The 22,196-nt window shown below is 52.4% G+C and overlaps 5 non-coding genes across 5 annotated transcripts; 1 reads left to right on the top strand and 4 right to left on the bottom strand.

Moving 5' to 3' along the window:
- Positions 1-2,958: 2,958 nt before the first annotated feature.
- Trnaq-cug (transfer RNA glutamine (anticodon CUG)) lies at positions 2,959-3,030 on the bottom strand. Its single transcript has one exon. It is a non-coding gene; the product is annotated as a tRNA-Gln (tRNA).
- A 4,770-nt stretch (positions 3,031-7,800) lies between these two features.
- Trnag-ccc (transfer RNA glycine (anticodon CCC)) lies at positions 7,801-7,871 on the bottom strand. Its single transcript has one exon. It is a non-coding gene; the product is annotated as a tRNA-Gly (tRNA).
- A 5,204-nt stretch (positions 7,872-13,075) lies between these two features.
- On the top strand, positions 13,076-13,148 carry Trnan-guu (transfer RNA asparagine (anticodon GUU)). Its single transcript has one exon. It is a non-coding gene; the product is annotated as a tRNA-Asn (tRNA).
- A 3,486-nt stretch (positions 13,149-16,634) lies between these two features.
- Positions 16,635-16,706, bottom strand: Trnah-gug (transfer RNA histidin (anticodon GUG)). The gene has a single exon. It is a non-coding gene; the product is annotated as a tRNA-His (tRNA).
- Positions 16,707-17,650: 944 nt separating this feature from the next.
- On the bottom strand, positions 17,651-17,722 carry Trnae-uuc (transfer RNA glutamic acid (anticodon UUC)). The gene has a single exon. It is a non-coding gene; the product is annotated as a tRNA-Glu (tRNA).
- Between the last annotated feature and the right edge of the window lie 4,474 nt (positions 17,723-22,196).

Raw genomic sequence — 22,196 nt, 5'->3', positions numbered from 1 at the left:
CATCTGAATGAACTTGCATTTATCTACCATGCGTCCAGCGCAATGGTTTCATTAATGAGGTTCTTGGCATAAAAGTTAGCTAGCGAGATCGAAATAAACACACAGACTCAGTTACCTTTTTCTATGACCAGGTCCGAGACGGGTCCCCTCTCTGGTTCCCTCCTCTAACCGCCCGGCAGGGCAGCAAGGATTACTCAGGGCTAGCAGGAGAGAGAGAGAGAGAGAGAGAGAGAGAGAGAGAGAGAGAGAGCGAGAGCGAGAGCACGCCAGGGAGTAGCCTTTTATTGGGGAGCAAGAAATTCAGGGGAGAATTCCATCCAATGAAGGTTGAAGGGGGGGCTGCACTCCAAGGTCAGGGTCAGTGATTGGGCCTCCGGGGTCAGTGGTCAGTTACACCCCCACACGGACAGGTTCTCTCAACAGGAGAGGGCCGGGAAAGCTCCGACACAGCCAGAGCGCCTCAGACCCTAACCGGGAGTCACCCAGTCACGTGTGAGAATGGCTTCCGACCCATTTATAAATGAAATATCCATTCACAAAGTAACAAGTAAGTTAGTATTGAAGGATACCACATTTAAGACAGAATTCATACATTACATACCCACAAAAAAATGATTTCTTTTTAATACATTCTTTTGTGACCGTCCCCAAACTGGAAGCAATTCAAATGTCCATCAAGAAAGGAATGGATACAGAATGATGCATCCAACCATTGGAACACTACCCTGCAACAACAGGCAAAAGGAACTTATAGTGACAGTATTTGGGGTGAAACTGCACAAAAATAGATCGTGGGCTGGTATTGTGGCTCAGCGGTAGAGTGCTCTCCTAGACGTGCGAGGCCGGGGGATCAATCTTCAGCGCTGCATAAAAATAACTAAGTGAAGATCTTGTGTCCATCTACAGGTAAAATGTAAAATTTTTTAAAAGCATGGGACATGATGAAAACCAATCCTTAGGTTGGTATCTGGAACATCCAGTCCACAAAGGCTTGGCCCCAGTGGAGTCCTGTTCAGAGGTGAACCAATTTGGGGGAAGTGGTTGGATTGCGAGGACTCTAACTTCACTGGATTGATGCATTGAGGGGTTCACAATTTAACGGCATTATTGGGAGGTGGTGAATCTGTAGAAGGTGGCACCTAGTAGAAGGGTGTGAGTCCTTGGAGGCATGACCTTGGGGACTGTGTCTTGTCCCTGACCCTTTCCTGCTTCCTGTTTGCCAGAGGGTGAGCAACTTTCCTCTGCCTCATCCTTCTGGGGTGATGTTTCTGCCTCACCACAGCTCAAAATTTTAAAAAGGAAGAAAAAAAAAAAAAAAGAAACAAAAATAGACTCAGCTGACCATGGACTGAAACCTGACACTGTGAGGCAATATAAAGGTTTCATGCTGATTTTATTTAAATGTAAGTTTCATCACTGGAGCTTTTTGGAGACTGAAGACCCTCAGAGGGAGAGTGCAGTCCTCCTCTCTGAGCAGCAGGGACTCCTGCTCCCAGGAGTGTCCAGGAAAACCCCTCAACCTATAGTAGGTTTGCCCTGAAAGGAGGTATAGAGAATGAGCCATAGACTTCATCGTACCTGGGAATTTTCTCTCGTTTAAAGGGGGATATTGAATCAAATTATGGCTTCAAAACTGCCTCTATCACGTGTCATAGTTGCACGGTGGATGGCATTTTTACATGGAGGGCAGGGGAAATGCTGATTCCTCGCCCATCCCCAGCTCATGGCCGAGGCCTCTATAAGGAAGACACAGAGTAACAAGAGGAAAGCCTGCATGTTTATTTAGTCACAAGCTTTTCCTGCCACAGTGCCCTCCATCCTAAGGAAGAGAAGGGAGTAAGCTGTGGACCCAGAGGTGTTATCTGGATTGCATTGTTGAGAGTGGTCGGCAGTTCGGGAAGACGATGCCACAAAAGGAGAGGGATCTAAGGTGATCAGCAAGGAAGCCAAGCGAGGCCCCCTCGGTTCATGACGTGTCCCTGGCTCAGAGATAAGATGCTTCTTTCCTCTGGGTACAGGGGGATCCCCCTCACGTGAGGGTCTTAGGACCTGCTTCCATGGAGAAGGGCGGTGCAGGTGGTGAACTTTCCACTCTGTCCCCAAATTGCTTTGACTTCTGTCATTCAGTGTGCCCCTGCCTGGAGCTGGGGTAGTGTCCCATCCCAGGCCCTGCAGACCGGCCTCAGGGAGAGCGGGCTTCGTGCGTTTCCTTCCTGCATGTCCAAACCAGGGAGCCAGCAAGCCGTGGGTCTGTGCCTCTCTGCGCTCGACCCCCTCCCGCCGGCCCAGAAAGGAAGGTGCGGGAACCCAGGCCCCGCAAGTGCTGGGCTGCGTCCGGGGCGGCGTGCCCCGTGGATGGCTACCGGAGGGAGCCTCCCTGAGCCGGGAGGGGCCACAGGCGGCGACCTGGGCTGGGCTGCGCCGCCCCCGGCGCCCTGCCCTTCCCGTTTCTGCTCGGCACCAGCCGTGTGGCCTCCCGGGGCTCCGCGGCGCGGCCGGGGTCAGCCCCCTCCGTGGCTGGACGCCGCAGCGCCGCAGAACACTGTGGGCAGTGGGCAGGGCCCGAGTTGGCCCGCAGCTCGGCTTTAGAGAGCACCGCACTTGGGCCCCGGCCGCGGCGCGACGCCTCCTCTCCCTGGGGCCCGGCGGGCTGCGCCAGGGCACCGCGGCCTCGCCTCGCCGCTCGGGCTGCAGCTCGGGTCCCCTGGCCACGGGACCTCCACGCCGCCGCTCGCTGGAGGGGTCACCTCCGAAGAGGAGCCAGAAACTCTGGACAGAATCCGCCTATGCAGAGCCACCAGTGGCCGCCTGCATCGAGCACAGGCCTCGCAGCGAAGGCCTTCTCGGGGTGGTGGCCGCCGCCTGCCCAGCTCAGGGTCCGCGGAGGACGGGGCTGGTGCTGGGTCCTTACTGGGTCCCTGGGAGGCCGGCTGGGGACTTCCGACAAAGAAAAGGGAAAGGTCCCACCGAGATTTGAACTCGGATCGCTGGATTCAGAGTCCAGAGTGCTCACCATTACACCATGGAACCCACGAGGGCGGGCTCTGAATCGTGCTCAGAGGTGCCCAGGGACGAACGGCAAGCCTGGGGACCGGTGCCAGGGACTTCGTCTGCGCTACAGAGAAGTGGGGCCAAATGCTCTTTAGGCTCAGGCAGAGGAAGTACCCGAGCGCCCCCATCTTTCTCTCCTCGGGTGACCACTTTCCTATCCTCAGGTGGAAGTTCTTTTCCTGGTCTTTCCACTTTTCCCTTGACCCAGGGAAACCCCAGGATTGTCAAATGGGACCGGGACTCCCGAGTGCCTTGGCTTACAGGACGCAATTAGGTAAAGGTGTATCATCTCCTTTTCATATAATTAAGATGGGTTTGTTTGTCTGGGAAGGGGATATATTCTTTTTCACAATGAATGCAGATTTGTTGAATTAAAATAAAAACCAGTCAAACATGGTGTTTTTAAAATTATTTTTAGATGTTGATGGACCTTTATTTATTTATTTGTTTATTTATGTATTTATGGGTGATGCTGAGAATTGATCCCAGTGCCTCACACATGTGAGGCAAGTGCTCTACCACTGAGCCCCAACCCCAGCCCTCAAACATGTTTAATGTCTGTTTTTGCTTTTCCTTGTTCCCAGGGATTGAACCCAGGAGCATAGAACCACTGAGTGAAACCCCTGGCCCTTTTTAGTCTTGGAGACAGGGTCCCCCTAAATTCCTTAGGGCCTCACTAAGTTGCCAAGAGTGGACTGGAACTTGCCATCTCCCTCTGCTGGGCCTCCTGAGCCACTGGCTTTACAGGTCTGTGCCAAACCCTGCCAGTGTTTGTATTAATACTGAAACAAGAACATACCTGCCTGTGACTCAAAATCCACCATACACGGCCTCGCCAGGGGGCAGGGCCCTGACACTTAGACACACTGTTTCCTGAGAGGTGGCCAAGCTGAATCCATTCCAGTGTCTCTGCCGGAACCCCCAAAGTTGGGTGGTTTTTAAAAAGTATCCACCAATCAGAGTACCCGAGAGCACTCACTACTGTGCCTAGGGTGTGTGTTCCCAGGTTCCCTCACAGTTTACACAGTACTTATGTGCTCATGAGTACTGCATAAAGTTAAATAGTTACACAGATGATCAATAAAGATGGATATGACATCTCAAAATAACAATGTGCGCGCATCGCAGGAAAGTTCTCTGGGTGGCCTTCGTTTGTGAACCATAAACCTGGACCCTTAACATTTTAAAGAGTGGGAGGAGGAGGGAAATAAATGAAAGGTACTGACGATGAGGTTGATTAAATTAACTGTAAGTACAAATATGGCCTAATGAATCCTGCTATTAGGTATAATTATAGTGCATCAATATTTGAACATTCAGTGATTTAAAATTGGATCCTACTGTACAAGCAAGTTAGCAATCTGCTGAGGGGGCAAGAAAGGAAACTTGATAAAATGCTCATGGAAAACAAAATAAAGAAACCATATTTGATGGTCCCAGAAGAAGGTTACCGATTAGTTGATGGTTTCTGGCTGGTAGGCCTCAAGTTCAGTTTGACTATTGTTTGCCTGTGTGTGAATCCAAAGCTCTAGGCCTTCAGCCTAATAGCATGCCGACAAAACAATTCCTCCTTCCTGTCCCCCAGACTCTCCTTTATGAGGCATGGACCAAAAGTTTAGGCATAGGCAACACTCTCTATCATCATGATGCCTGGTTTCTCTCTATCTCGGGAAATCATAAGGGACCATGTCAGACTCACTGAAGAGATATTCCTTTAGAGGTTCATCTTGATTTTTCTTGCTCTAATCACAAGGAGACTTGCTGGTATACTGAGCAACTTCCAAACCAACAGAAACCTACTTTTAAAACAAATTAGGAGATAGGTTGTCACTGTGTGGTCCAGTGCGGCTCCAAACCTCTGGGATCAAGCAGTCCTCCTGCCTCAGCCTCCAGAGGAGATTGGACTTCAGAACTAATGCATAGGTCAACCTGCCCAGCAAGGAACCTACTTAAATGTAAAGAAGCAAAGATAAATTATAAGTAAAAACGGGGAAAGTGAGAAAGCAACAAGTAAGATGGAAGATGAGCTCTCTCCCTGAGAGCTGGGAGGAGGCCGAGGGCAGGAAATCCAGAACTTCTGCCCAAGTGCCCATTGGGATTCAAGAGGATAGCCTTCCCACAGCCCCCTCCTCAGACCCACATCCTCTCCAGGACCACCAACAGTGGTGTGGACAGCAGCCCCAACTCCAACACTGGGCCAGCCCTTCAGGACAAGTCCCTGGCTCAGCTGGACTGAGAATGTGCAGGCCCTGAAGCACATGCTGTGCAGAGCCAGCCCCAAGGAGCAGGAGAAACCCAACCCCCACAGGCCAAACAGGACCTCCTGACCCAAAGACAGCAGGCAGCCCTATAATGGGATCAGAGAGCCTTTGGGTCCTGAGGGGTCACAAGGCCTCCAAGAGAAGGAGAGAGATACACTAGGCCCATGCTAATTGAAAGACACCTGGAGGAGCTATGTTGATTCCAGACAGAGAAAACTTCAGGGCAAGGAAAGTCGCCAGGGGTAAAGAAGGATATTACTTAATGATAAAGTGGTCAGTTCCCCCAAGAAGATGACGCAATTCTTAATAATAGAGTCTCTAACAGGAGAGTGTCCGAATATGTCAGGCAAAACCTGAAAGAAGAGGAAGGAGGTATAGAGAAATGCATGGCTATAGTTGGAGACTTCAGCCTCACTCAATTGGTTGTCCACAGATCTGGCAGGTAGAAGATCAAAGAGGATAAGGTTGAACTGGCAGCACCACCAGAGGTTTATAGATCACCTCATTCGACAAGGAAGAAACATGTTCTTCTCTAGCTCATGTGAAATACCACGATCTGCACATTTTGGCCCATAAAACACACTTCAACAGATAGAAAGCAACAGAAATCATACAAAGCATGCTCTCAGGAACAATGAAACTCAACAAGAAATCTCTAAGAGAAAGGTAGCTGGAAAGGCCCAAATTTGCACATGAAACATAACCCTTCATTACAATAGATGCAACAAAATATCTCAGGAGATATTGGATATTTGTAATACATGACAATGAAAATACAAGTGTGTCAATAGAGTCAGGCCCAGTGGTGCTCCTGTAATCCCAGACACTTGAGTGGCTGAGGCAGGAAGATTACAAGTTCAGGAGAGCCTTAGCAATTTAGGGAGAAGTTGTCTCAAAATAAAAAGTGAAAAAAGGGTTCAGGATGTAGCCCAGTGGTCAAGTGCTTCGGGGTCAATCTCTAATGACGTTAAGTAAATAAGTAAATCAACAGCAATAGAACAAAGCCAATGCTCACAGGTGCATTCACAGCAATGAATGCACACATCAACAATGAAAAAAATCCCAAAGTATCATCTAAGCTTCCATTCAAGAACTCTAAGCAGAAGAGCAGATTTAATCCCAGGAGGGGGGAGCAAGGGGAGGAAAGGAAGGAGGAGGAAGAGGGAAAGGAAGGGGAGGAAGAGCAGGGGCAGGAGGAGGAGGAAGAGGAGGAGGGGAAGGGGAGGAGCAAGAGGAGTAGTATGGGAGGGAGGAGGAGGGGGGAGCAAGGGGAGGAAAGGGAGGAGGAGGAAGAGGGGAAGAAAGGGGAGGAGGAGCAGGGGCAGGAGGAGGAGGAGGAGCAGGGCAGGAGGAAGAGCTGGTGGAGGAGAACGAGGAAGAGGACCAGAGAAAAGAGGAGTAGGAGGAAGAGGAAGGGGAGGAAGAGGGCAGGAGGAGGAAGAGGAGCAGGAGTAGGAAGGGCAGGCGAGCTGAGGCAAGAGGAGGAGGAGGAGGGGAAGGGGCAGGAACAACAGGGTCAGGAGTAGGAGTAGGAGGAGGAGGAGGAGGAGGAGGAGGTGGAGGAGCAGGCCAGGAGAGACACCTGCAGACTGGAGCGAAATATGCACTGCGGTGTGCGTGCGGCTGACCTTCAGAGGCAGGACAGAGGACACAGAAAGGGGAGAAGCCTACTCAGTTCTGTTTTCCTGGCGTCTCCCTCCGAGCTCTTCCTGAGGCCCTTTCAAGAGAGTAATGGACCGGTGGCCCTTGGCCAGTGCGCTGGATTGGGCAGCACTTAGACTGGCTGCGAAGAGCGGGTCAAAACAGGCGGGCTCCACAGACAGGACGCAGCTGGGCTCGTCCCAGGCTCCTCCTCCATCCCACGCGGCCGGAGGCCCTGGGGCGGGGACCTGGGCTGCAGAGCCCCAGGGGTTCCAAACTCTGCGCAGAAGGCAGGGCGCCCGTCCGGGGGGCGAAAGCAGGAGGGTTAGAAGGGCGAGGAGGGTTAGAAGGGCGTCCCCCTCGCCGCGCTCCTGGGCCACCCTGAATTTCCCCAGACGCCGCGGACTGACCACCAGGCACAAGGGGCGGCTGTGCGGCCGGCGGCGGCCACACACAGAACCCGCGGCGCGAGTGGGTCTGGGCTCCGCGCCTCCCGCGCGGCGTGCGCACAGGTTCCCATGGCGCTGCCGTCGGGCGTCCCCTTCCCGGTCCCCTTCTGCAGGGAGAAGCGGCCCAGTGCCCTGTCCAAGTGCAGGAAGTGAATCCGTGAGCAGGAGCCTCCAGATCCGAGGAAAAAAGGGTTGAGCGGGTTTGCAGAGCACAGAGGGGGCGGGGGACAGGCAAACTGACACTGGGTAGCCGCCCTGTGCCTGCCGAGATCCCTTCCTGTTGGCAATTGGGAAATGACCCTGAGGTCGTGGCCTTTGTGGTCCTTCCTGACCAGGGTTGCTGGAGACCAGGGGAAGGAAGGCGAAAGCCTGGATCCCAGCTGCGCTAAGAAAAGGCGTGCATTGGCCGGGAATCGAACCCGGGTCTCCCGCGTGGGAGGCGAGAATTCTACCATTGAACCACCAATGCTCGGGGACACGAAACTCGCTCCATACTGGTGACGCGGAAAGCCATAATATCAGGACGTCACTATGAAGAAAACCATCCGGCTTGAAGAAGCCCAAGTCTGCAGCGGGCTCTGGACAACCGGGTGGAGACCCGCTATAGGAAAACGTCAGAAATTCACCCGTTTTCGGTCCCTGGTCTTTATCTGCAGCGAACCTACGGAAAGGTCATTTCCTCGCTTGTTCATGTACATAGCCCCTGCCCTGCCATGGCTGGCGGCTGCCAGGGGCTGACGAGTGGCGGGAACACGAGGGTACGGGAATAATGCCACCCACAGGCTCCACTGTGCTGATTCACACAGGCTTTCTCTTTCCAGAAGCAATTTCCCTGCAGCCCTGCCTGGCTTTCGTGGCCAGGATATGTCAAATTTCTCAGCGAACTACCTGCCCTACCTGCAGGAGAAATGCAGGCCGGAAGTAAAGTCCATAAGAGCAGCACCAGTTACCCTGGAGGGGGAGGCTTTTCTGACCCTTTCAACAGGCGAGGCTCAGAACTCAGGGAGTAAAGGATAATTCCCTCTAATCTTAAAATCTGTAAAAATTGATGGCCACGGTCCATTTCGAAACTGTCAGCATGGGCCAAAGTGACCTAGAGTTGTCATGGCAGAGGGGACGTGCCCGTCTGATGTCATTCTACTGTCAGTCAAAAGAGAAGAGGTGGACCTGAGCTGGACTCAGGATCCCCAATGAACCTGGATGCAGGAGAGGCACTCTGTCCCTCTCCTCTCTGAGGGGACCCACACCCTCTCTCCCCTGACAGTATTCCCTTTCCCTTCCATAAACTCCCGGGGTGTTTGAAGGGGTCTTCACAGGGCCTCAATTCCCACCAGGCCCCAACCCTGTAACACTGCCTCCCAAGCCCCATCCTTCCGACCTTGAGACCCATGTCAGGAGTTTTCCCCAAAGACCTTCAGAACCCAGCTGCACTCTTGGGTATGTCCCTGGGTCATTCTGCATCTGAGCGGTAATGGAGCTTCTCTCCTCTCTCCTTCCCTTCTGCATCCCTAGAAAGGACCAAGGATTGAATCTTGCTTTGAAATTCTCATGTCTACAGAGACTTACACAAGAGCCAATAAGGGACAGTTCCCAGGAATTCTGCCCTCCCCCACACCCTCTTTGGCCACCCAAGAGGCTGGTTCAGGGAGGAACAGTGGATGGTGGAGCCATAGGATGTTGCTCCTCTTTCTACCAGCCATTTGCTTTTGTCCAGTGTCCACACTTGTGCTTACAAGCAGCCTGGCACAGAATAGCACCGTCTTATGGTCTGATCTTTTTCTGTCTGATTAACTTCTACAGCTGGAATTTGCTTTTATATTCAAAATGAGTGAACAAGGTCTATTCTGTTGGGCAGGCTTTGTCTTAAGGATCTGTGGTCTAGTTAGACCCATTTTTCCCACCTCCTCGTGTGGTTCCTGTTTTTTTTTTTTTTAATGTAAATTTTCTTTGCATGTTCTTAAATCTCTTTCTGCCTTTTATAACTAGACTGTTCTACTTCAAATGACTTTATGTTTTTCTGTGTCAGTTCTCAATTCCATATCCCTGAGCAGTTAAGATATTTCTTGGATCTTGGGTGGAAAGGACAAAGGCAATCCTCCTTAGTTCAGGACACATGACAGTGGCTTCTCTGAGCAAGTCCCTCTTTGTCTCCCATTATCTCCTGAGTGTATCCTACTCCTAGTAGCAAATGTATTTATGCTTTACTTGGGACAAAGGTATCATTCTAATGGAAGATGTTAAAGGCTAGGGGAAGCCGGGTGTGGAGTGTATAGAAATCCTGTGTACTATCTACTCTACCTTTCACAAATCTAAATGTGTCTAATAGTAAAAGGTTATGAAAAAAGAGGGGAAACATTGTCGGTGTGGGGACCCAGGCCTGAAACCCAGCAACACTAGAAGCTGAGGCAGGAGGATGGCAAGATTGAGCCCTGCTTCAGCAACTCAGTAGGGCCCTAAGAAACTTAGTGAGACCCTATCTCAACATTTAAAACATAAAAAGGGCTGGGGATGAGGCTCAGTGATAAAGCACCCTGGGTTCAATCCCTGGTAACAGAAAAGAAAAAGAAAAAGAAAGGGAAGGTGGAAAGACACTGATCAGCATCTCTCCAACAACATTTCTATATGACCAAAGAAATAAGAAAGGAACTCAATATCATTGCTCATTCAGGAAAACAACGGTGATATACTCTTACACACCCACCCGAATGGGTCACTTTGAAGAGATAGTTCAAAACATGAGCTTACAAGAATTTGTATCTTCTCTCCCAATGGGAAAAAGAAAAACTCAAATTATCCTTGTTTGCTGAGGACATGATTCTATGCACAGAAGACCCAAAGAACTCTACCAGAAGACTTTTAGGACTCATAAATGAATCCAGCAAAGGAGCAGGATATAAAATTAACACCTACAAATCAATTGCAGGCCTATACATAAATGATGAATCAATTGAAAGAGGCACTAGGAAAACTACCTTCAAAAAATAGAGAGAGATTCCCAAGTATATGCATATACATATACATTAGACCTCTACAGTGAAAACTACAGGACAATAAAGAAAATAATTGAAGAACACCTTAGAAGATGGAAAGTTCTCCCATGTTCTTGGACTTGCAGAACTGATATTGTCAAAATGGCCATACTACCAAAAGACATGCAGGAGAGGTCTTTCACCTCTCTTGAGATTCCCTCCTGCTCCAGGCAGAATGGCAGTTATCATGAATACAAGTAACAACAAATGTTGGTGAGCATGTGGGGGGAAAGGTACATTCATATTGTGCTGGCAGGACTGCAATTTGGTGCAACCATTCTGGAAAGCAGTATGGAGATTCCTCAGAACACTTGGAATGGAAAGACCATTTGACCCAGTTATCCCACTCCTTGGTATACGTCCAAAGGACTTAAAATCAGCATACTACAGTGACAGAGGCACATCAATTTGACAGCAATTCACAACAGCTAATCTATGAAACCAGCCTAATGCGCCCTTCAACAAATGAATGGGTAATAAGAAGGTGAATATATATATATATATATATATATATATATATATATATATATATATATATATATATATATATATATAGCATTAGACAAGGGGAATGAAGGGAAGGCAGGAGAATGGGAAGAGGAGAGTTTCCTTTGTTCACATATGAATACACAACCAGTGTAACTCCAGGTCATGTACGACCTCAATGGTGGGAAGTCATACTCCAGGTATGTGTAATATGTAAAAAACACTCTTACCATCATGTATGTCTAAAAAGAACACAAAGTATCAAAAATGAAAACAAAAATAATTAGTATCTTTTCTTGTGGTGAGAGAGTAAAACAGTGCAAACATCCTGAAACTCTTTGCTAGCTTCTCATGAAGTTTAAAATACACCTGCCCCATGACCTAACAATTCCCTCACTAGGTTTGTACTCTAAAGAAATGAATGCACAAGGCCTCAGGGGACCCCTACGGGAATGTTCATAGCCACCTTCTTCTCCAGGGCTGCAACTAGACATAACCGGTCTCCATCCTCTTTACTTTATTCACATTTTGGGACAACACCAAAACACTTATCGTGACAACAAATGGATGCATAGCAGAAACTTGATGCTGCATTAAAAAACAAAAAAACCCACATGCAAACCACTGGCCAAAAAGTATGGTGTTTGATCGAGAATTTCAAGAATAAACCTGGAGACAGAAAACGTAGTGGTGATTCCCTTCAGTGAGGTTGTGGGGATGGACGGAAAACAGACTCCAGGGACTTCCTGAGCTGATGGAAATTTTCTGTCACTTGCCCTAGAAGAGGGTCCCTGTTGGACGAGATCCACTGGGCCATGAACTGAGGATGGGTGCAATTTAATCTGTGAGCTGCACTTCGGTTTTTATTGTCCCCCCACCCCCGACACACACACACACACACACACACACACGGATACGCGCACACACACTTGGTTGGGGAATGTCATTCACTAAGTGCACATGTTACTACGGTTATTCGACCTTGTTTCCAAAGCCTCGTTGGAGTGCAAATCTCACCCCACGGATGACTGCAATACGTGAACCAGAAAAAGGAGGTCGACCACAACCACTGCATCAGGGCAGCACCTTAATCCTCCGGTTCTTGGTGACCGAGCCCTGGCCAAGGACGGGGCTTCCTTTCTTCCTCCAGACCAGAGAGCTCTGGAGCCACCTGCAAGTTTGGCACTGGACGCTGCGGTGAGGATTGAAAGTCAAGGGGGCCACGTGAGTGCAGGGCCGGCCGTGACTCGGATTCGAAGCGAGGTTGCTGCGGCCACAGCGCAGAGTACTGACCACTAGACGGTCACGGCGCCGCGCGGGCGAGGACGGGCGGCGCCTTCTCGGTCCAGGTGGTGGGCGCAGCTCGGCGGCCCCCCCTGGGTCCCTATGGTGGACGTCGCTCAGGGGTGCTACTCGGCGGCTCCGTGTTCACAGCAGCAGGTCGTCGCCTGTCTTGCTGGCCACCGTCCGTTTCCCCCTCCTTTGCTCTCGTTCGGCCACAGTGAAACTCGGTTCTGGTCCCTGGGGACCCGGCCGTGACGCAGCCTGCCCTCTCGCTGAAGTCTCCCGCCGGTCGGGCCCCTCCGCCCCTTCGTGCTCCAGGCCGAGGCCTTCGGCCGCAGGTCGCTGCTCTCCCCGCGCCCACCCCGCGCCCGCCCCAGCCTCCGTGAGCCCCGGGACCTCGAGGGCGCTCGGGTGCACCGGGCCTTCCCGGCTTCCGCCTCCGTGGAGGCCTAGAAACTTGGCCGAGCCGAGGCTTCGTGCAGAGACCTTGGCCTGGGATAAAACGCTCGCGTTTCCCTTCTCAGGGTCCTTTAAAGCACTGACCCTGCGGCCCGTCCCCGGGCGGCGCGCTACGGTGGGGACAGGCCCCCTCAGGGCAGGACGAGGAAGAAGCCTCGACCCCGGAGCCAGCGGGCATCTCCCGGGCGTCAGCTTTTGAAATCAGCGCCTGGCAGCTCGGGGTGGAGGCCATTCTGCTGCCCTCTGGCCTCGGAATCCGCCGATGGTCAGGTTTCCAACTCGCCGCGCTGATCGGGCGGCTTTTCTGAGCTGTGGGAATTTGCCCCGGATTCTGCTGGAGCCGCAGCGCGTAGCCTGGGGGAAAACGGCCTAGTGCGCCCTGGTCCCTATGGACTCCCGCCGGAGGACCTGCTGTGTCTCTGTGGCGCAATCGGTTAGCGCGTTGGCTGTTAACCGAAAGGTTGGTGGTTCAAGCCCACCCAGGGACGCTTAGCCTCCTTCTTTAGCAAACAGCTCTCGCCCGGTCGTTTTAGCCTCAGTTCAGCGCCTTAGCAATCAGCTCTCTAGCAACCGCAGGGTGCTAGGGACCTCGCCACCCTGCAGTGCAGGGCCATCTCATCCTTGTTCTGCCTTTCTGGACAGGCTGCCACCACTGTGGTCAAATCTGGGATGGTTCTCTTCTTGTTTTTCATCAGCAGCATAGTGGACAGGTACACCAGTACCCTAGCCCCAGGAGGGGGTCACCAGTGCCATCCCCAGTATGATTTTACACTTCCTTTGAAAAAGGAAAACAACAACCTTTCTTTCTTTGCAGTTTTCATTGACCTTTTCCAAATGGTTTTGAAATTGGGTTGGTTCGAGATTTTATGTTGAAAAATAATGCTGCCCATCATTCTTGTACCACTACATCATTTCCGTGGTGCAGAGAACTGGCCGTGCAATTGCTACATCACAGTGTTTACCTGATACTTCTAATTTTTGTATATTTTAAAAATTGATCTCCCCCAGGAATGATGACAAATCATATTCCACGGTACTTCCAGCTCTATCAATCGCCCTTTCTTTGTGAACTTGCCAGGGTGGCAGACTTTCTCTTCATCTACCTATCCACGATTTTCCAGTAAGGGCAGTGCTACGGTCTGGGGGGAGGGCCACATCAGAAGGCCCCAGGGGACATCACACACAGATATGCTGTTGCATGTGTTGCACAGCTTAACTTCCAAGATATTTTAGAGTCCTCCAATAACCATGATCGTTTCTTGGTAGTGACCTAAACACACACACACACACACACACACACACACACACACACACACATCTGCAACGTTGTCCATACCTGCCAAACTTGGGTACAGTTCCTATGGTGAAGATGATCCAATATGCAATGATCCTCCTGTTCCATACAAACTCTTGGCCCTCATAAATTGCTGTGGCTAATGGGGGTCTTACTGCTGGAAGAAAATGGAATATCTAACACGTAGGGAAGGGGCGGGTCTCTTGGATGGGTGTGACCATTTTGGTAGCATCCTTTGGGGATATATGTGTTCACATTTCAAGGGAAATAAATCCAAACAAAATTTCTGGGTTGTGTTTAGGGCAGTGGTGTCTTTAATTTTCTGAGAAACTTCCATATATGAGAAAATGAGTTGTGCTACATCACAGTCCAAATGACACCACGCAGCGATAGTGTACCCAGGTAGAAGGGGAAGGGGGACAACCACTGTCAAAATCAGTTTTTCTATATTTTACTTCTACACCTTGTCCACAATTAATGGCATCTATTACAGTGGTCGTGGTCACACCGAGTGTCACTACCAGCCTATCCAGATGGGACACAGCACCGTGGCCCAGGCCAGTGTCCGGCTCTGAAATGCCAGGCAGGAAGAGATGCCCATGGAATGACAAGGGCCAAGTGATCCCGCCTTCTCCTGTCCTATCTGTGCCTCTCTTGGCAGAAACTGTGTCACCAAAGCTATTGTTTGCACTTCCTTTGCCAAAGGGCAACAAAGCTGGGCATTAGCTGAAGCAGGGAAGACATATTTCTTTGATTACTGTCAGCATAAGACAGAGCTGAGCTCCCCTCAGATTAGTGCAGGGGTGACAGGGCATTCTAAAGGGACAGTGACTTAGAGAGAGAGCCGGGAGCACATATGAGAAATGACAAAGGGCTGGTCACTGTAACCGTCTGGCTTATCTGGCCAGCTGTGTCTGGGCCACCTGGCAATTATTGGGAACTTAGGATTCTGTCCTCCCACAGAGACCGGGAGAAAGAGGTTCGCTCCCTCCTGGTGAAGACATTTTAAAAGACGGGCATAGAGATCCTTGAGAAAAACACGCTGAGACTGCAGAAGATGCACACCAGAAGAGAGGAAGGAGTTGGTGTTCAGTAGGAGCTCTGGGAAAGATGCTGTGTGGACTCACACTCAGGTGTTGGTAGAACCACCCATCACCTCTCCCGTCAGGCTGAACCTTTCTCAGGCAGGTATTCTCAAGGGAGGACGCTCTGGAGTCGTCTTAGGAAGGTGGCCGAATGCTGCTGGAAGTTATGCTGGGATTGTTTGGTTGCCCTGGGCACAGAGGTTTGTACAGAGTCACGTGTGCTGAGATTTCAGCAATTCCCACCTCCCCACCCTCTGTTCCATGGCCATGATGCTGACCAGACTCCCTCAGATGGTCATGGCCACAAGGCCATCGTGAATGACATTAAGAGGCCAGGCAGATCTGGTGAGACCTGTATGGAAGTATGAAGGACACCATTAGATGAAGAGTGGACACCATAATAGGTACGTCTTATCCATATCCAGGGATCTGGACAAAAAGCATTTTAAGGCTTGGTCAAGATGGAAAGTCACTTGTGCAACTGGCCTGAAGTTCAAACTGACATTAGCAAAGTCCGGAGTGTACTGATATTTTGAAAAACCAAAGCCATGCCAACAATTCACTGGTGGTAATGATGGTAGGGGCTGGGGTGAGACTACATGAGGTCAAAATGAACCCCGTGTTCACTGAAAAACCAACATATTACTACTGCAAAGGAGAAGCCAACGTTATGCTGAAATATAGTAGCTGTATTTTATAGTTGGGTAAGACGTTATGCTAAATGTATTACTCGGAGTGATTGAGGGTATAGGAGTCGTTAATTTTACATGTCAGCTTGGATAGACCAAAAGGTGCTGTGACATTTGGTAAAACACTTCTGAGTATGTCTCCAAAGGTGTTTCTGGATGAGATTAACATTTGAATCCATAAACTGAATAAAGCAGATTGCCCTCCTCCACGTCTATGAGCCTCATTCAGTCAACTGGAAGCCCTGGATTACAACAACAAAAGAAGAAGAAGAAGAAAGAAAGAAAAACAAGGTTAAGGAAGAATTCTCTCTCTCTCTCTCTCTCTCTCTCTCTCTCTCTCTCTCTCTCTCTTAAATACACATCTTTAGTTGTCAATGGACCTTTATTTAATTGATTTGTTTATAGGTGGTGCTGAGAATCAAACCCAGTGCCTCACAGTTGCCAGGCAAGTGCCCACCACTGAGCCACAAGCCCAGCTCCTCTTTCTCTCTCTAGACCGTCTTTGAGCTGAGAAATCAGTTTCTGCACGTCGCCAACAGGGAGACACACGCCGGGGTGCGTCCCCAGGGTCCCCTACCTCTCCACTTCCGTGTCCCGCGTTAACCCTCGGAATCGTCCCCAGAGGCAGGGACCGTCCGACGCCTATGAGAACGCATGCGCCGAGCCGCTCTCGGAGGCCGAGTTCTCAGGTCGCTGGGGACTTTTTAGTACTCACAGGAAGGACGTTTTAATATCAGATCCGAGCATTGGAAAAAGTACCTTTACCAAGAGGGAAAAGGGCGCGCAGTCCGGGGCCGATTCCGAGCATTAGGGCGGGGGGACCGTGGGGACGCATCCCTGTTGGCGACGTGGAGTTGTCTTAAGGAGGAAGTAAACAAAAGGCGGAGCACACGGAGGCGGCCGCGCTGCCGTGACTCGGATTCGAACCGAGGTTGCTGCGGCCACAACGCAGAGTACTGACCACTATACGATCACGGCGCGCCACAGGCACGGCGCCGGGGGCGGCGCTCGCCCTCTCCCTGATGGAATGGCCCGGATCCCCGTCCTGCGCCCTGGCCGCCGTGCAGGGGGCCTGTTCCCGCAGCGCGCCCATGAAGGCCAGCGCTCTCGCTGCAGCTCCGCCGGGACCTCGGCACCGGGCCCCCGGGAGTCGTGGGCGTCACCGCCCCCACCTCTCCCGCACCCGCCGGCCACGCTGTCTGCCGACCGCCCCCGACCGCAGCCGAGTGGAGCGCGGGGAGCGGGAGCCCGCAGACGGCCGGCGGGGGGCGGGCGGAGCAGGCAGAGGGCGCCCCGGAGCCGCCCGGCGCTCGGCCCCCGGCGGCGCCCGCGGTCCAGGCGCGGCGAGTGGGCACCCGGGGGTCTGCGGGACGCCGCCGCTGGAGCAGCCGGGGCAGGGCGCGGGGAGGCCACGCGGGGCTCTTCTGGCCTGGCTTTCGCTGTGGGCAGGGCGAGGCTTGGGCTCAGTCTTGCGGCCTTCTCTGTCCGGGAGAGCGCCGCCGAACGCCCCTGGCGCTTGGCCACCAGCCTGAACCACTGGGTGGGGGGCAAATGAAGGACCGGGGCCTCGCAGGCAGGGTCCTGAAGGCCGTCCACCCAAGGGTGCTGGGCTGTCCGGGAGAGCCTGTCCACGGGTGGGCAGCGGGTAACGGCGGGAAGAGGGTGAGGAAGCAGAGCTGGGAAGGCGACGGATGAGGGCCCCGAGGGCCGCGCATTTCGGGGTCCTGGCAATCTCGGCGTCGGAGTCCGAGTGACCTCGGTTTCGGTTTCCTTTCGGAAAAGAGCGATGGGAAGCGCCGCGTTAGGTTGGGGCTGAGGTGAGACCAGGGAAAGGGAGCGAAGGGGAGGGCTGTGCAGTGGCCGCCCCGGAGGCCAGCCGCCGGCCAGGGGCTTCAGGTGAGAAGAGGCCCGGACAAAAGAGGTTCCCTGACCGGGAATCGAACCCGGGCCGCGGCGGTGAAAGCGCCGAATCCTAGCCACTAGACCACCAGGGAAGGACGGGTGGACGGCCCAGGTGAGCCTCCTCGTGCTGGCTGCTGTCCGCGGAGGCACTTGCGAGACCCAAGGCTCCCCCTGGGAAGGCTAGAGCCGCGGGAGCCGGGCGGCTCCCCACTGCCACGAGCGCGTCCGCCACCGCCTCCCACGCGCCCAGGCCTGGGCGAGTCTCTGGGCGGAGGCCAAGCACAAGGAGCCCGCCCCGGTTCCGCCCGGTCCAGCTTTCGCACCGCCCGGCGCCAGCGCTGAGCGCACCCTCGTCGCCACCGCGGCTTCTGGCCCGGAATCGGCCTCCCCGGCCCTCGGCGAGCGCGAGCCCACAGTCCGCGCCCTCGGAGGTCGGGGCTGCTCGGGGCTCGCCGGCTCCGGACGCCCACCGCGCGGGGGGCTCCTTGCCGTAGGCGCCCCCTCAGGGGCGCGGAGCCAGACGCCGGCGCAGGACGTCTCTGCCGCTCGAGTCCCTGCGCTCGGCCTTCGCGCGTCCCCGTCGCGCGGACCCGCTGGTCCTCACCGAGCCCGAAGTGGGGAGAAGCCCTGGCGCCCCAACGCCGGTCAGCTTGGGGAGGTCCCGGGGCCGCGGGCGAGGGCGCGATCCCCAACCGCGGCTCCCGCCGGTCCGCCCGTCCCGCGCCCGGGTCTCCGCCGGACTCACGGCCAGCAGGCGGGCCTGGGTGCCAGTGCTGGGCGAGGCTGCAGGGAGCGGTGGCTCCCTCCCCGCCGCTGCTGGACGCGGACGCCGCGGGTCCCGCGGCCTTCGCCGGCCTCCCGGGGCCTCCTTCCCTTCCTCCCGCTGCCTCCCCTCCCCTGCCTCCTCTGCCTCCGGCTCCCTGTTCAGCTTCTGTTTCCCGAGAAGTTCCTGTCGGGAAAACGAGCACGTCCCCTCCCGGAGTCTCTGGGCCAGGACACCTAGGCCAACGAGCCCTTCGAGGGCTCCCCCGCCGAAACCCAGGCGCTGCCTGTGCCCGAGTGCGGCTGCCCACGACAGAACAAGGGCGAGTGCCCTTCGAGGTTCTGCCCCCCGCAGCAACGCGTTGGTGGCCAAAGGCCCGACGAAGCACCCGCGATCGCCGCAGCAAGGACAACGATGGGCTCCGGGGGACCCCTGGTGTAGGGCTTCCCCAAGGACCCGGGGTCCCGAATCCTGCTGCCGGGCTTCCAGGTCCTCCCGCGGGGCGTCCAGCTCCGGCTGCGGGGCTTGCAGCTCCTCCTGCGGGGCGTCCAGCTCCTCAGGCGGGGCGTCCAGCTCCTGCAGCGGGGCGTCCAGCTGCCGAGCATGCCCCGTGCGCACGGAGCTCCGGGGCGCACTCTCCTCCCCCTGTCGCCGCTGCAGGAGCGGGTAGCTTCGGGGCTCCCGGAATGTGTAGGGCACCTCTGCGAGCTGCGAGCCTCGCAGGCCCGTTCCCACAGAGTCAGCCCTCGGTACTCTTGGTCTAGCCAAAGGCTTGTCCTTCCCAGTCCAACCCCGCACCACAGGGTCCTCCGCCCCCCCCCCGCCATCTCCCGCACTCCCCAAAGCCTGTGCCCGCCCCTCCGCGCCTTCTCCCCGTCCTCCTGGCAAAGGAAACCCCGACGAGTTCCTGCCACTGTCACTTATTCTTTCTGACTCAGTTGAAGTCTGAGACTAAATTGTGCCTTGGCGGTTTTGGACACCACGGGCAGCAAAGGGGTTTGGCTGCTTTTAAAGATTGCATGAGATTTCAACATTTCAAAAATTAGAGGAGGGAGCTAAGGCGGGGCGGGGGGGGCGCGGGGGGGGGAGGTGGAGGGGGGAATTTACGGCATTGGGCGCCCAGGCTAGAAAAGCTGGACCCTCTCAGATCCACAGGCTAAGCCCCCACCTCCAGAAACAACGCGCGGGGAGAGGAAACACTATCCAAAGCTAAGGCGAGGGAGGAAATAATAAAGGTCAGAGCAGAAATCAATGCCCGGGAAAAGAGAAAAATAATAGAGAAAACCAAAGAAACAGAGCTGGATTTTTTGAAATGAGGGATAAACTCAATTAGAGAAGGAGAAGGAGAAGGAGAAGGAGAAGGAGAAGGAGAAGGAGAAGGAGAAGGAGGAAGAGGAGGAGGAAGAGGAGGAGGAAGAGGAGGAGGAAGAGGAGGAAGAAGAGGAGGAAGAAGCAGAAGAAGACCACAGCCATTAAGAGAATCAGAAATGAAACAGAGACTCCAGGCACTATAGACTTGTAATACTAACAAAATAACAAGGAGAAACTTTGGAACATTCTCTGTACTCATAAATATGACGACCTAGATGAACTGGGGGAATTGCTCAAAACTACAAACTACCGCATCCCGCACAATACCAAAGAGATCATCTGGGGCACTCCACCATGATGGAAGAAATTGGATTCTGACTTTCAAAATAGCCAGAAAAGCATCTCCAGGTCCAGGTGATTTGCCTGGAGAATTCTGCCAAGGGTTTAGGAAGAATACCACCAGTTCTGTGTAGTCTCTTCCAGAAGATGGAGGGGGCGGGAACACTTCCCAACTATTTCTTTGAAGCTTTCAGGGCCCTGTGCCGCAGTCTGGCTGGGCACAAAATAACCGAGCCACCACAAAAGCCTTGTAGATTCAAAGAGCAACTCTTTATTCCCGAACTCACCGGCACTCTATACACATGTTCTGGGAAAATCCACTACCTCCACCGGGCTCTGCATACCAATTCTCTCAGAATCCCTGGGGAACTCCATGGGAACTCCAGGAGCAGGCGCCTGAGGCAGCACGATACGCCCTATTCCCAGCAGGATCCTCCCTAAACCTGGAACCACCCTATACCTGGATCCACCCTAATCCCTGAGCAGGGTCACCTTTCAACCAAAACTCTCAAACATTCATGCAATGTCACTGCAAATGACCTGGGTCCAAGGCAAGCCCATCTCCACAATGGAGAGTCCTCCCTCTAAGCAACATTGGGTAGGCTGGCAAGGAAATTGCCATGCGTCATTCCTACTTGCCTATGGCTCTCAGCATCTCCCCCCTTCTGATTAATTAAACAACAAGCAATGTGGCTTAGGGACCATGCCTGTTAGGTTGTCCAATTCAACATACGGTCCTTACCCGTCATGGGATGATCTGACCTCTAGGCGTCAGCCTCCTGTCTTAGGTTGGTACCACTGCAATTGGATCATACCCGTCACTGACTACCAGTCCAGCATACAGTCATACTTGTGGATAGGCCTATGCACCAGTGGGGGGGGGGGTGAGGTTCTTTGCCTCACCTCTGTTGGCCCCCAAATTTGGCCTTGGTGCCAGTGGGGGGGGTGAGGTTCTTTGCCTCACCTCTGTTGACCCCCAAATTTTAGACCATCACTAGTAGAAGGTAGGAGGATACAGAAATGCCATGACACCAAGCCAATTGATGGCTCCTTTGGAAAAATTGTATCACCGGTGACAGCATCAGCAAAGATATACCAGCATTACCACAATTCGCTGCACCAAGAGATAGTTCACAATGCATACAAGTGATACATAGTCCAGGCAAGTTCTGCAAGCAGTTCAAAGTGGAGGAGTCTATCAATATGTCCATTTCCTCCCAAAGTAAATCAACTCCTTGATTGAGCATTACTTGTTGAGTTATTATTCATTGATGTATCAGTTTATACAGTTTACTGTGATAGCTATCATAGAAGCTGGAGTTTGGTTTTATCTTTGTCTTCACCGGCACTGGGATCAAGATAGGAATTCTGGCAATGATGCTAAAAAGAAATTATGTAACATTCCAACAGGTACTAAGAAAACAATTTTCTGAACAATTTACATTATCCTGAACAGAATTATTAAATATAATGAAAAGGAAAGGTGAAAGTAAACAAACAGATCTGTTAACCTCCTTATTTGTACACATATTAAAACAATCCTCAACAGCTGTTTACCCAATAAAATTAAACCATTTAAAACACGTGAATAATAAAAAATATTTGGATCCATTTTTTCATGAGCGCTCCTCATATATATCTATGGACATATGCACATACAGACATACAACACAAAACACAAGTGTGTACACAAACATACAACACATAAGACAATAGTAAAGGCCTTGTAGCTTTACCTAGGTGAAATCTCCATTGCAATGTTTAAAAAAATAAAGTCAAAAAATAGTCAAAAAATAAAACTGATCATTAAAACATTAACCTAGGTCTGTATGAGCTCAAAAAATAAAATAGAACTTTATGATGTGGGAAAAGGCAATAATAAAATAGATATTGAAAAAAGCATCCTGGTTAATCACTGTCACAGATGTAAGAATAGCCAAGCTGGAGCTCTGGATATCAGCTGTTATGGATTTGAGTCAAATCATCTTCCTTTTGGTCTGTAGAAATTGCTTTGGTTAGTCTCTCTGGAATCCAAATCGGCTGCTGTTCTCCCTGTGGAAACACACAAACAGAACCCTGACTCCAGACAATCACTGGGTCAGGACCTTTCCATTGTCCTGTTAGAATATCCTTCCAAAGTACCTTGGGCTTAT

Source organism: Callospermophilus lateralis, chromosome 7, assembly GCF_048772815.1.
Source record: "Callospermophilus lateralis isolate mCalLat2 chromosome 7, mCalLat2.hap1, whole genome shotgun sequence".
NCBI lineage: Eukaryota > Metazoa > Chordata > Mammalia > Rodentia > Sciuridae > Callospermophilus > Callospermophilus lateralis.
The sequence above is the reverse complement of the archived record's forward strand: the minus strand, read 5'-3'. Positions and strand labels throughout refer to the sequence as shown.